The sequence below is a fragment of the Neomonachus schauinslandi genome, chromosome 11 (genome assembly GCF_002201575.2).
Source record: "Neomonachus schauinslandi chromosome 11, ASM220157v2, whole genome shotgun sequence".
Taxonomy (NCBI): domain Eukaryota; kingdom Metazoa; phylum Chordata; class Mammalia; order Carnivora; family Phocidae; genus Neomonachus; species Neomonachus schauinslandi.
This window is the reverse complement of record NC_058413.1, coordinates 109,109,321-109,121,831: the sequence shown is the minus strand read 5'-3', so window position 1 is coordinate 109,121,831 and position 12,511 is coordinate 109,109,321. Positions and strand designations below refer to the sequence as shown.

The 12,511-nt window shown below is 44.8% G+C and overlaps 1 protein-coding gene across 2 annotated transcripts in view; it reads right to left on the bottom strand.

Annotated features, from left to right (window-relative positions):
- Positions 1 to 12,511, bottom strand: part of PDGFD (platelet derived growth factor D) — a 215,595-nt gene that overhangs the window by 11,578 nt on the left and 191,506 nt on the right. The gene's annotated exons all lie outside the window — the stretch shown is intronic.

The following is a 12,511-nucleotide window of genomic DNA, read 5'->3' as shown; positions in this document are numbered from 1 at the left end:
AGGATCATGACCTGAGCCGAAGGCAGTTGCTTAACCAACTGAGCCACCCAGGCACCCTGATTCTCTTTTGATCCCATCTGCTCTTCCAAGATAATAATAACATTAATAATACATAAAATAGTCAACAGCAAAGGAAAAACAAACAAACAAAAAAACTCTCAAAAACTTGGCTAAATCTTTATCTTGGCTCAAATTTCCTTATACCTTTTTTTAATATACAAAAAGAATTCTGAGGAAAGAAAATGAAATGTTCAGCAATTTAAAATAACTGCCTTTATCTTAAAAAAAAAAAAGCCACCAAAATAAATCAGCTCTTGATTCTAAATAAAACCTGAATTCCAAACCATTATTTAAATATAATTTGAATTCTATCAGGGACCCATTAGGGACCACTACTCTATTATGTTTAGCTGGTGATGAAATCTTACAGCGAAGTGTGAAGAAGAAGAAGGTTTTAGTTTCGTTTTAACTCCAAGGTCAACCAGAACGTCCCAGAAAACGGCATTTGGGGGCTGTGCAGATGATGCGTGTTTGTGCGCTGGGTCCTGGATGGTGGCAGAGCCCAAAGGGTACAGCCTGGGCTCCGAAGCCAAGCCACAGCTTCCTGCCTCCCGGGAGCTGGAAAGTCACCCGGCTGCTTCCAACCTCTGCCTCCTCATCTTTACCTGTTTCACAGCCATATTTGAAAGACTGAATCTAGCGTGCCTGGCACTCAAGTCAAGGCCGATTATGTCGGCATTGTCAAGGGGGAATGGCTTCTGGGACTTCTGTGAATTAAGAGCAGCACCCTTGATTTCCAAATTCAAGTCACAGATATTTACTTGGATTAAATTTATATTATCGTATTTACATAGGTTACATTCAACGTTCTCAAAAAGGCACCTAATCCTCCATGCACTTGGCGTGCAAGCCCTCTGACCACGCCCTGGAGTGCCTCCCTCGTCACCTGCCGGGCGGGCACAGGAGAAATCCCACAAAGGCTGGGCAGACAGCAGCAGGCTTACTCTGGACTCCATCCCCTGCAAGGGTCTTGGTCTTAAACCCAAACTGCGTGAGGAGCAGTGAGAGTGCTCTTTTGGGGTAGAAGCCAGAGGCTAAGGATGCTGTCGGGAGAGCGCCCGTGAGGGAAACCAAAAGCAAAGAAGGTGCAGGTGGATGAAGAGTCCCCTTGACACCATGAAGTCAGCGGAAAGTCTGTCCATATGGCCAGGTGACCCCTTGAATAAGGAATTAATGGCAGTTGGATCGATGCCCTGCCCTGAGAGCCTTTCCTATATGCGACTAGGCTTTGATTCTCAAGGGCAGGGAATTTCCCCCCCCACTGCTACCTGCTGAGCCTGCAACACTGGGAGTGGGGGGCAGGGGGAGTGGGTGCTGAATAAATGCTGAATAATTTCTGTGCATCATTTATTGCTGTTTTTTCCTTCCTTTGTAAAGACATGTCCTAAGTTTAGCTATAATCAATGCAGATTTAAATCGAATGAACTGCGTCTCGGGAAAGGAAGCACTTTATTGCTGCTAAAGCCCTGAAAATAACCGCAAGCAAAGCAGGAAGGATTACATAAACGGATTACGAAGTGCAGCCGTCACCCATTGCACGTGTCACCTTGCGATACATAGTGACGCCGGGCCGTGCAGTGGACAGGGCTGGGCAGGCGGCCGGATGCGGGGGGCAGTGGGGGTCTATCTGGTCTGAGGCTGAGGAGTCAAGGCTGTTAGCAAGGAGACGTGGTGGGTGCGGGGAGGCAGAGGGGGGCAGGCAGGAAGGCGTGGTGCTGAGGGTCTCCAGGTCAGCCCCCTGCTAGGCACCTTCTACCTGTCACCGCACTTCACTGTCCCCCCCACCCTTTTAAGGTGAACCGGTAAGCGGGAAACTGGGATTTGGAGCTCTTCCCCCTTCTGCTCCAGTTTCTGGCGCATCTAGGAGAATGGGGGCAGGCCAGATCCCCCAGAGCCAGAGGAAGAAGACGGAGCTCCCTGGTGCTGTAGTGGGTCTGCGGCGGCGCAGCCTTCTCTCGGGGATACCCCCGAGCCCTGCGACAGCACGCCTCTCCTCCGGGGACTTAGCCAAACCCCAAGGTGCCCTCAGCAAACCAGGAAAAGGCACGTCCTCCTTACTCGTCTGGAAGCAGGACTCTTCCCACTGGGTAACTGTTTTACTGACCAGCACGGGTCCCCTCCGTTCCCTGCCCGCTGCGAACAGATGTACGACGCGGTCCGTTGTGGACATCCATTCACCGACGGGACCGATTCAGCCATGGCCCAGGGTGACCGCCGTAGCCTCCAGCTGCCCGGCGTCTCGGGACATTGAAAGCACCAAGGCACTCAGAGGAGACGGATGAGGCTGCCCCCAGAGCAGGACACCGGACAGGAGGCTGAGGGGCCAGCGAGCTTGGGGGGCCTCCCTGGGTGGGGGCTCTGCTTGAGCCTCAGGAGGGAGAGCCTGGGAGAGGGCTGTGCTTTTAGAGGAACAGGACAGGGCAGCAAGGACGTCCCAAACTTAATTCAAAGTCCCGTGAATTTCATCTATTTCCCCTTATTTCACTCCGGGTGTACGTAATGTTCTAATCCCTCTCTTGCTGTCCTTCTGAATTTGAGTCTTGTCTTTTCATGGGTCTCCGACATCTGTTTTCTGGGCTGGGCACCGACAATCTGTTGGAAGGGCTGAGAAGGGGCCACCGTCCTCAGAGCAACCCCCAGACAGGTTAGTCCAATGTGGGGCACTGCTCAGGACAGCAGGCGCACCCCTCTTCTTGCAGCCCTGGCCTCAAAGCCCAGGTCATTTGCAGAAGATCCTTGTGCTGTGATGAGTTCTGGGGTCTGAGCACTGGGTGGGGACGTGTCAAGCAGGGGATAGTGTTCAGTCTCCAACCCACTGAGGCTCAGGCGTGCGAGGACAGGACAGAGAGTCAGCCCGGTCTGTTTGATCCCAGCCACCTACAGCCCTGAGTCCCCGGGAACGTGAGAAGCTCCTCACACACACGCCTGCAAGAACCACCCCACCCCCTTCAGTGCTACGAATTACAAACCATTATTGCTCTCACTTTCACAGGGCAGGGAACTGAACCTCTGAGAGGTTAAGAAAAACACTTGTCCACAGCCACACACCCAGTCAATGCCTAGTAGAGCTAGAGTTTGATCCAGGCTTTTTCATGCCTCTGCACGCTTATAGCCGTGGTCTGAAGATCTGAAGGGAGGTGCAAAGGGCAGTTTCCATGAGCCACGCTGGGGTCTCCCCTCTGGGGGGCCGCTCGCTGTCCCAAGGACCAGGCTTCCCAGGTGTGTGACAGACCGTCACCTGCCGAGGAGGAACACCCAAGCCTGTACGCCCCATGCACACACATTCATTTATCGGGTGCTGCTGGAGAAGGTCACCAGGTTCTGGCTAACTGCCTAGAGCCTATTTCTTCTTTGGCATCGAACAACATAATGAGTTTCTCTGTTTCCCCCAAACTGAAGGAGACTGTGTCTATGCATGATCTTCGTTTGAAGAAGAAATGAGGACAAATGCCTTCTTGCCCTCACCTGCCTGTGGTCTAAGTCATGAAAACCGGTTGGAAGCCCTTGCAAAGAGCTGAACAGATTGATAACAAAAATTTGTCTTCAGAGGGAACCCATGTTAGAGTCCTAAAGATTCTTTTTACGGGACAGATAAAGCCAGGACAGGAGCAGTTCATTGTATTATGTCTCGCTTCATGACGCTTTGCAGATACTTGTAGATACTGCCTTTTTTCACAAATCGGAGGTCGGTGGCAACCCCGAGTTGTGCGAGTCTATCGGTGCCATTTTCTTTCCAGCATCATTTGTTCACTTCATCGCATTTTGATGAATCTCACAATATTTCAAACTTTTTCATTATTATCATATCTGTTACGGTGATCTGTGATCAGCGATTATGACTCACTGAAAGCTCAGATGATGGCTAAGTATTTTTTAGTATTAAAGCATTTTTTAATTAAGCTACAAACATTGTTTTTTCAGACATAATGCTATTGCACACTTGACAGACTACAGCATAGCGTAAACACAGCTTTTATACACACCGGGAAACCACAACACTCATCTGACCTGCTCTCTTGCAATATTTGCTTCCTTGTTATGGAATAACCGGGCTGGAACCGGCTGCTCGGAGTCTCCGACGTGTGCCTGCAGGAGGGCTCACACGCTTGGCACGCACGGCGTGGGCGCTGATCCGCTCGTGATAACATTTTAGAAGTCTTCTGTAAGTGGATCATTTCAAGTTTTTTTGGTGTGAATATAAAAATTCACTGTGAAACAAAGTAACATCCTCCCTTCGAATGTAGGAAAGCGTGGGTTTTTTTCTCCCCATGCATGTTTAATTTAATTCATGCCTGTTTGCTTAACAGGAGGATGATCCCCGTGGGTCAGTCTCTGGGTGTCAAGTTTATTGGCGGCTTTCATGTGCTGGTCTTTCCTCCACCTGCACTTACATGTCACTAGCCTTATCTTGATCTCCCTGAGCCCACTGGAGTCTCCAGTGAGATGTGCAGTCCTTAGAGAGAGCAGGAAGCATTTTCTAACAACCAGACCAAGCTTTTACAGTGCTAAGATTCTTTATAAACTCTTTCAGCACGCACTAATATATACATACACATATACGTTTAGTATGTGGTAAGGCATGGGAAGTGCGTGTGCTTGAAGTAGGGATACATACATATATATATAATTTTTTACACCATGCTTTTGTCATTCTATTTCATTTTCCCTAGCACTCAAGTCTCCTAAGTAATTTTAATGTTCTAGGGCTCAAGTCAAGAGCCATATTCAGCCTCCATCTCTTCTGACTCCCTGCTATATGCTCACCACACCTTCTCTGCCTTCGGTTACAGTACGTACTTCACAGACCTTGCTTTGTCACTTTCTTTTACTTAGGTGTTTCTCTTCCATTAAAATACAAGGTTCTTGGAAGCAGAGAGTTAATCCCCTTTTGATCCCTCCTCTCCTAGTGCTTTGCCCATAGTGGAGAGCCCAAATATAGGTCATTTAAGTCCTGCTCTCCTAAAATCATTTGGTTTCAACCAGGTCCTGATGGAGGAAATAGGGCATCCCTGAAGACAGAGCATGCGTGTGACATTTCAGGATATTTGAAATAACTAAGTGCAGTGAAAAACAATTCAAGTCCCTATGGCACCCCAGACAGGTGTTTCTGATTTTCCTCAAATCTTTTGTGACTCTGAATGGACACCCATAAACTTAAAGTCAAGATCAGAAAGAATTTCGGACATTGATACCCCTGCTCATCAATCTAGATCTCCTTTGCAAGGATTAGGTCTGTAATGATGACTATCTGAAGGAATCAAACTGATGATGGTGTAGGTCAGGACTGAGAAACCAGCCTTCTGGAACCAGCTCTCCCAAGGATGAACGATGACGCACGAAGACGGTTGGCACCAAGACCCACGGAATCTAGAAGCTGTGGCGCAGAGAAAGGGTGGAGTCAAGAAGGCTCGCTCCCTGATTCGCACCTCGTCGTGCTCAGGAATACGCCCTTTGCCCCACGGGGAGAAGTGCCACCATGTAAAGCACTAAAAATGGGCCTTTGATTCTACAGCACTAGATTTACGAGGCTTTGGGTGAGGGTGGGAGGCAAGGGGGATATATGAATGACGGTAGTATTTTACACCAAGTAACTAGGGTTTCTCAGCCTTTTTCAAGGTTCGTAAATTCCCCAGGTGGAGTCTGTTCCTCCTTATGGACACTACAACCTCACTGTGACTTTCAGATTCCCTCTTCTATAAATCAGCACATAATTGTGAAAACTGTTTCCACACCTCAACCCCAATTTGGAAGTGCAAATAAACCTGGAAAGAGCAATGATTTTATAACTTCTATTGAGAAAATACCAGGATATTTTAAACTTCAAATCATGGATTCCATGACTCCATTTGCTGGTTTAATTTCTAAAGAACAGACATATTTACCACATGTATTTATAATCATTAACCTAAGTCACAAGGTTCCCAATCAGACAACACCGAATTTTCAGGGTTTAAAAACACTGCTAAGCGATGAGTGAATGGAAATGTACTGAGCACCTACTTTGTGCCTGGTTCTCTCTGAGAGGCTTTCATACACGCAACTCTCAGTGAATTCTGGTAACAAACCCTCATTGTAGACACGACTATCCCCATCTGATAGATGTGGGACCCGAGAGGCAGAGGAGTTAAGTGACCGGCCTAAGGTCCTTGGAAACCTAGTAGGCATTTGACAAACACGTGGAACAAAGTGGGTGAGTGCTTGGCCATCTGCAAGGTGCTGAATGAGGCATGAAGGCAGTTGACATCATCAGAAGGCAATACTCTGAACTCTAAGAACTGTGACCTGGCAGGATATGTGAAGTACATCTATGCAACGAAAAACAGGAAAACAAGCTAGGAGGTGAGTAAGAATCAAGGAGATCTTGAAACATCTTTCTCTCATGTACTAGACTGAGTCTCTGAGCTCGAAATACCACTGAGTTCCCCCAGCCTGGCCTGTGCAGCGAACAAACCCAGATTCATGGCATGGTTCTCTCCTTTGTAGCTGTTGCAGGACTGTTCCGATTTTCTTTTAGTATATAAAACGGGAATAACAGTACTCTCCTGCCAAGAAATTTATTAAGATGGAATGAGTTAAGGGGCGCCTGGGTGGCACAGTTGGTTGAGTGTCTGGCTCTTGGTTTCGGCTCAGGTCTTGATCTCAGGGTCGTGGGATCAAGCCCCACGTCGGGCTCCATGCTCAGTGCGGAGTCTGCTTGAGATTCTCTCTCTCTCTCCCTCTCACTCTGCCCCTCCTTCTCATGCTATCTCTCTCTCTCTCTTTAAAATAAATAAATAAAATCCTAAAAAATAAAAATTGAATGAGTTAAGAGTATTTGAAGCACAGATCTAAATCCTAGCTCTCGGGAGTTATCCCCCACGACACTGTCGAAACGAGTAAAACAGATAAATGAGTAAGGTTAAGCACAGAACGCCCCAAAGAGCTGAGATGCTGCAGTTGGGGATCACTAAGGAAAGGAAGGTCATGTCCACCTTGATCTCAGTGTCAGAAGGCAATGATCTTGTGTGTTCAGTTTAATTCCCTGGGACTGAGCACGGTTCTTTGCAAGTCAAGACTTAATGAGCCGGTCTTCCCAGCACCAGCAGTTCTGAAAGGACCGTGTGCTGTAGGAAGGATGTGCTTCCTCCCTAAATCCGCAGGGGCACAGAGCAAAAGGATGCTGTGTGGGGGTGTCCCAATGCTTCTCAGAAAACGTAGGTAAGGGACCCACAAGGCAAAGACATCCATCATTAGCCAGAGTGACTGCTGTGTCCCTCCAGACACCGAAAGTTACCTACTGTTCTCCGCCGTTAAATGGTGTTTTCCAAGCAATGTGCCTTCACAGGGGGTGGGGGCGGGTAACAGGTGATGAAAGGGGGTCAGGATACCCACAAAGATGGACAACCTCATCATCTAGGAGAAAAGCAGAGGCGCCAGAAGGAAAAGGACTAAAATCCTTATCCCTGCGCTGAGACTTCCTTCAAACCTTTTATGTGCGCCTGCATAGACACACACAATGTGATGGACAAAAATGCGGCTTTTATTAATGCCTTCCGGCGAACTGAGTGGGGAATCTAGATACTTACAAGTCATACGGGTCATCAACAGTGGCTATAGTCTAAAAAAAGTGCTTTTCAAAGGAAACATCCAACAAGCAAAATGGTGCCAGAAAAGTTTCTGGGTAAACAGTATCCTAGAAAAGTTTAGTACTTGCCAATCATTTTGTAAAGTTGTAAGGAGTGTACTGATTTTACAGATCCTTAAACCTGACAATATTTGGATACTCTGTAGGAGGCTCTCCAGATTAGTGATGATTACCTTACCGCCCTAGCGGAAGAGTTCACAGAAATATCTTGGTTCTGTGCAGTTTTACTGAAGTAACAATAGTAGCTATCATTCACTGGGGGCCCATGAGGTGTTAGTCTCTCTGATTAATCCTAACACAACTTTGCAAAGTGGTTATAATTAGAGCCATTTTGCAAAGTGCAGAACGCAGAGGCTCAGGGGTCTACGAGTGACTTCCCCGAGGCCATGTCCTCTGGATGTGAGTTAGAATTTTATCGCAAGTTTACTTGACTACAAAGTCCATGCTCTTCCCACTACAGCATCCTTTCTTTTGCTCTCTTTCTATCAAATTTGTGGAAGACACTTTTCACACTTATTAATAAAGATTGCTTTTACCTGGGGCATACCACATGGTTCAGCAAGTTCAATGAAGCCAACCCTCTTTCAACATCAGAAATTAGAAAAATAAATCCATTTTGATTTAACGTCCCCAGTACCTCTGTTTAATTGACAGAGAGGTAGTTACAGGGGACGATACCTCAAGACCGACTTACCGGATTCATCACTAGTGTCAGCCAAAGGCCTTTTGCAAGTTGCTACCCAGATAGCAAATAGGCAGACGAAGTTGCAAGCATTCATTTTGTGATGGCCTCAGTGTGTCCTAAACTATGTTCATGTCTTAATATACTATGAAATTACTTCCCTCATTTGAAATCATTTTGAAAGAGCAAAACTTGTACTTTCCTAGTTAACGGACAAGGGCATGACAAAGAAATGGCAATAAATGACTGATTTAAAAATTAGAAGTATTTTGATTTAGGAGAATTCAGAACCAAGTCAAACGTTTTGATATTAAACATATTTCTGCACTTAATCCTCAGCTTCTATGCCAGTTATTTACCTATAAATCGTTTTCAAATGGTTAAGTGATTTAGATCTTAGAGCAAAATAATGTCACGTAAGAAATCACAGAATTGGTATCTGAGCCTCTCAAGTCGGTTAATAACTGTCCCAGAGTTAGAACACCTAACCATTTAGCATCTGTAAAAAATCACATATTTCAAACCCTGTCACTTAGAATCAATTTAATTATCAATACATTTACTCCACTCAATGTGGAAATACTGATTTTTTTTTTTTAAAGAGGAGTGCATATGAATTTTGGCACAAGCATTAAAAAAGAGCAACACTTTGGGGAAGAATTTACTTGTGGTAAGTAAAGCTGTAGTTCAAAACTAGTAGGTTGGAATGCTCCAACAATTATATCCATATTTAATTTAATTTAATTTATTTATTTTTAAAGATTTTATTTATTTATTTGACAGAGAGAGACACAGCAAGAGTGGGAACACAAGCAGGGGGAGTGGGAGAGGGAGAAGCAGGCTTCCCGCGGAGCAGGGAGCCCGATGCGGGGCTCGATCCCAGGACCCTGGGATCATGACCTGAACTGAAGGCAGACGCTTAACGACTGAGCCACCCAGGCGCCCCTATATCCATATTTTAATGCTAACACTGATGCTGTGGAAACAGGCTTCTCCCTTGTTGTAATTTGTTGGATTTTTTTCTATGACAAACACACTATTGTTTGGGAAAGTCAAGTTCTTCTGGAATAAGTAAAAAACACAACAGATCTCATTTACATTGTTAATGTCCCTAAATGGCCTCTCGATGAGTGCCCACTCTAGTAGAGTTTAAGGCTGATCATTTCTTAATTTAAAGATATCCACTGTCGTGCTATGAACTTGAATAAAGGTGCGCTGCCCCTAAATTCAAAGGACTGTGTTTTAAAGAAATCACAGTACGGTTTCAGTTAGGCTACAATGGTCCTATGATGATTATATAGTTAACTTTTTACCTAATTAAGTGCAAGGGTGTTATATCATTCGCGTACTCATCAGAAAAAGTAAATGCAACTTGAACTTGAAACAACTTTTTTTTTTTTTTTTTAACTTTTAGGCAGCTTTCAGGTGAAAGCATGAGGTTGAAATTATTGGTTAAAAACTGAGTTTTGGAACTGCAGTTCTGTACAGATTTCGATGATACATGTTACCCTTTTCTCCAAACCCCCTAAGAAACTGAACATTGGATATATTAACTTGTTTTATTGTCTTCAGTCCAGAAGCTTTTATAGACAAGTCTGAGCTTACCTATTACATGTGAGTTTTATAAAAGTCGACCTTGTGTGCTGAAGTTCTGGCTCCAATATGTGCAATGTTATTGTCCCTTTTCTCTCTCTCTTCTCCCCAAACCTTATTGTCCTCTTGCTTCCCATGTACGAGTCTCTTCTTAGAGAGACCTTGAATCTCACTGTCTCCAAATCTGCTTTCAAACAAACATTAGAAGCAAAGCACACAAATTAATTTTAAATATGTACTATTTTGACCTCGTTACAAATGTTCTTCACCCAGTGTGTTTGTGTCTTATTTTAGAGTTTATAAAACTCCATGTTTGTACGTTCACATTGAAGAATCATCTTAGAATACTGCTCTTTGGTATCATGAAAAATGCCACTTTGAACTGATCTGGGCAAATCAGAAGAATGGATATTCAATAGCTATCCATAACTGATGTTTGTTTTTGCAAAACATCATTAAAGAATTACCATACTGCCAAGAGGAAAGTTTTTCAGGGATCCTATAAAGTTTAGTCTTCATTGGACATTCAATGGACCTCCATTATTTGTAACTATGTTTCCATCTCCACTTTTCATTCGCTGCTCCCCTTCTTATATACCGGAACATAAACCGTGAGTTTGTACTTTTTAAGTTCTAAAAGCTGACAATGACAGCTGAGATGTTAAACCGGACTTCTCTTCGTGTGTGAGACAGGCATGTAGGTGGTTTGGCAGCCGTGGTACGATAAACAGTGAAAGCAGCACATTTATCCAAGTGCAGAGAGAGTGGTGACTGGCCAGGGTTAAATGAAACAGTACAGATCTGCCTTAGGGCCATTCTAAACAAGAGATTAAGAAGTGGAACCCAAGCCAACAAGGGAAAGAAATGTTGACTCTGTTAGGAATAAGTAGAATGTCACCTTGAATGTTCTTGCAAGGTCTTATCAGTAACCAAAGGCAGTCTTAATAAAGCTACATTCCTCAGTCTTATGGGTGGGTCTCTGTAAACTTTGGAAATATACTCATGCTGGATTATTAATATCTTTAATTCCACAAACATTAATGGAGCACCTAAAATGTGTCAGAGGCTGTGCCAAGAGCCCGAGATACAGATGAACAATGTCTAACACAGAGGCTCTCAATGCTGGCTGCCACTCAGGATTGATCTCAATCTCCCACGGGCCATAAAATAACATCAATAGCTCAGCCCCACCCTCAGGGGTTCTGAGTCACTGTGTCTGCGACTAGGTGTCTGCAGCTTCTTACAGCTCCCCAGCGGACTTACTCTTCAGCTGGAGCGGAGACCGGACCCTTAGGTCCTAGGCTCTCATACTGCCTTAGAGAAAACCCCAAGACGCAGTTAACTGCAGCAGCAGGACGGAAGGACGCTGTGGCCTCCCAAGTACCCCAGACTTCGTCTGGGGTGGCGGGCTTCCCAGGCAGAGGATGAGGGACAAGGAAGGCTTCCCCAGCGCAGTGACGCAAACATATTCCAGAATTCTCAGTAGCCAGAGCTAGCTAAGGTTGCTTGAACAAGTAGTATGTGCCAGGTTCTCTTGATGGCACCGCTAACAGCTATCAGAGGTAGGCGTGATACACACATTGCCAGAGGAAACTGAGGCACAGGAAGATCAGCGACTTGCTGGAAGTTCACAACACTTGTAAGTGGCAGAGTTAGGATTCGAACCAGACACTCTGCCTCCAACTCAACATGATCTCTGGGCGAAAGAAAGTAATGGATGTAGGTGATGTTTAAATTTTAAAAATCCAAAAGATAGATGCCAAGGAGAACTGCCTCTCAAACAGCTATCGTAGTGAACATACTTGAAGACAGTCAGATTTTATTATTTTTTTGGTCCAGTCCCATTTTTCCTGTTTTTCTGGGGTTTTTGAAACACTCTGAATCTTTTGCTTTGCTTCAAGTTGACGTAAGTAGAGACCCAAAGACAGCAACACTACAGAAAAGCAATTTCTTGTCTGAGCTGAATCCAACCTGAGCCTCGGGGAGACTGTTTGAGAGCTACAGTGATCCGCCTACGGCACACCTCCATAATGTCGGGGACACTAAGGACTTTTTTTGGTCCACCCCTTAGCTGTATGTTTTAAGTCGATAAGTTTCCAGACCTGAGCCATAAGCAGCAGACCTAGGCAGGAGTCAACTAATTAGTTATTCCAGTCCAAATGCTCCAACAAGTCACGCTTCCGGACAAGCATTTCCTACCAGAGTGGGCCAAGTTCACGGTTCTTCAAAGTACCCCTGACATTATAAAATGTAGGAAACAAGCTGTATGTTAGCTAACTACCTTCACATTTATGATGCAAATGAGCCTTATGAGATTCTTAGAGAAAATTTTAATGTAAATTTTCGCAAATAAAGCAAGAACGAATTACAGTTTTATTCAATAAAAGGTAATAAGATATTTTGCTATTAATTTGAATTAAACATGCAAAGATTCTCATCTCAGATCATATTGCTCAGAGGTACAGGTAAGATACTTATTTTTTGCGACTTTCAGTATTATTGTTTTGACTCAAGATGTTTTCTCGGGAATGTTCCTCTCTCCTCCCCTAATA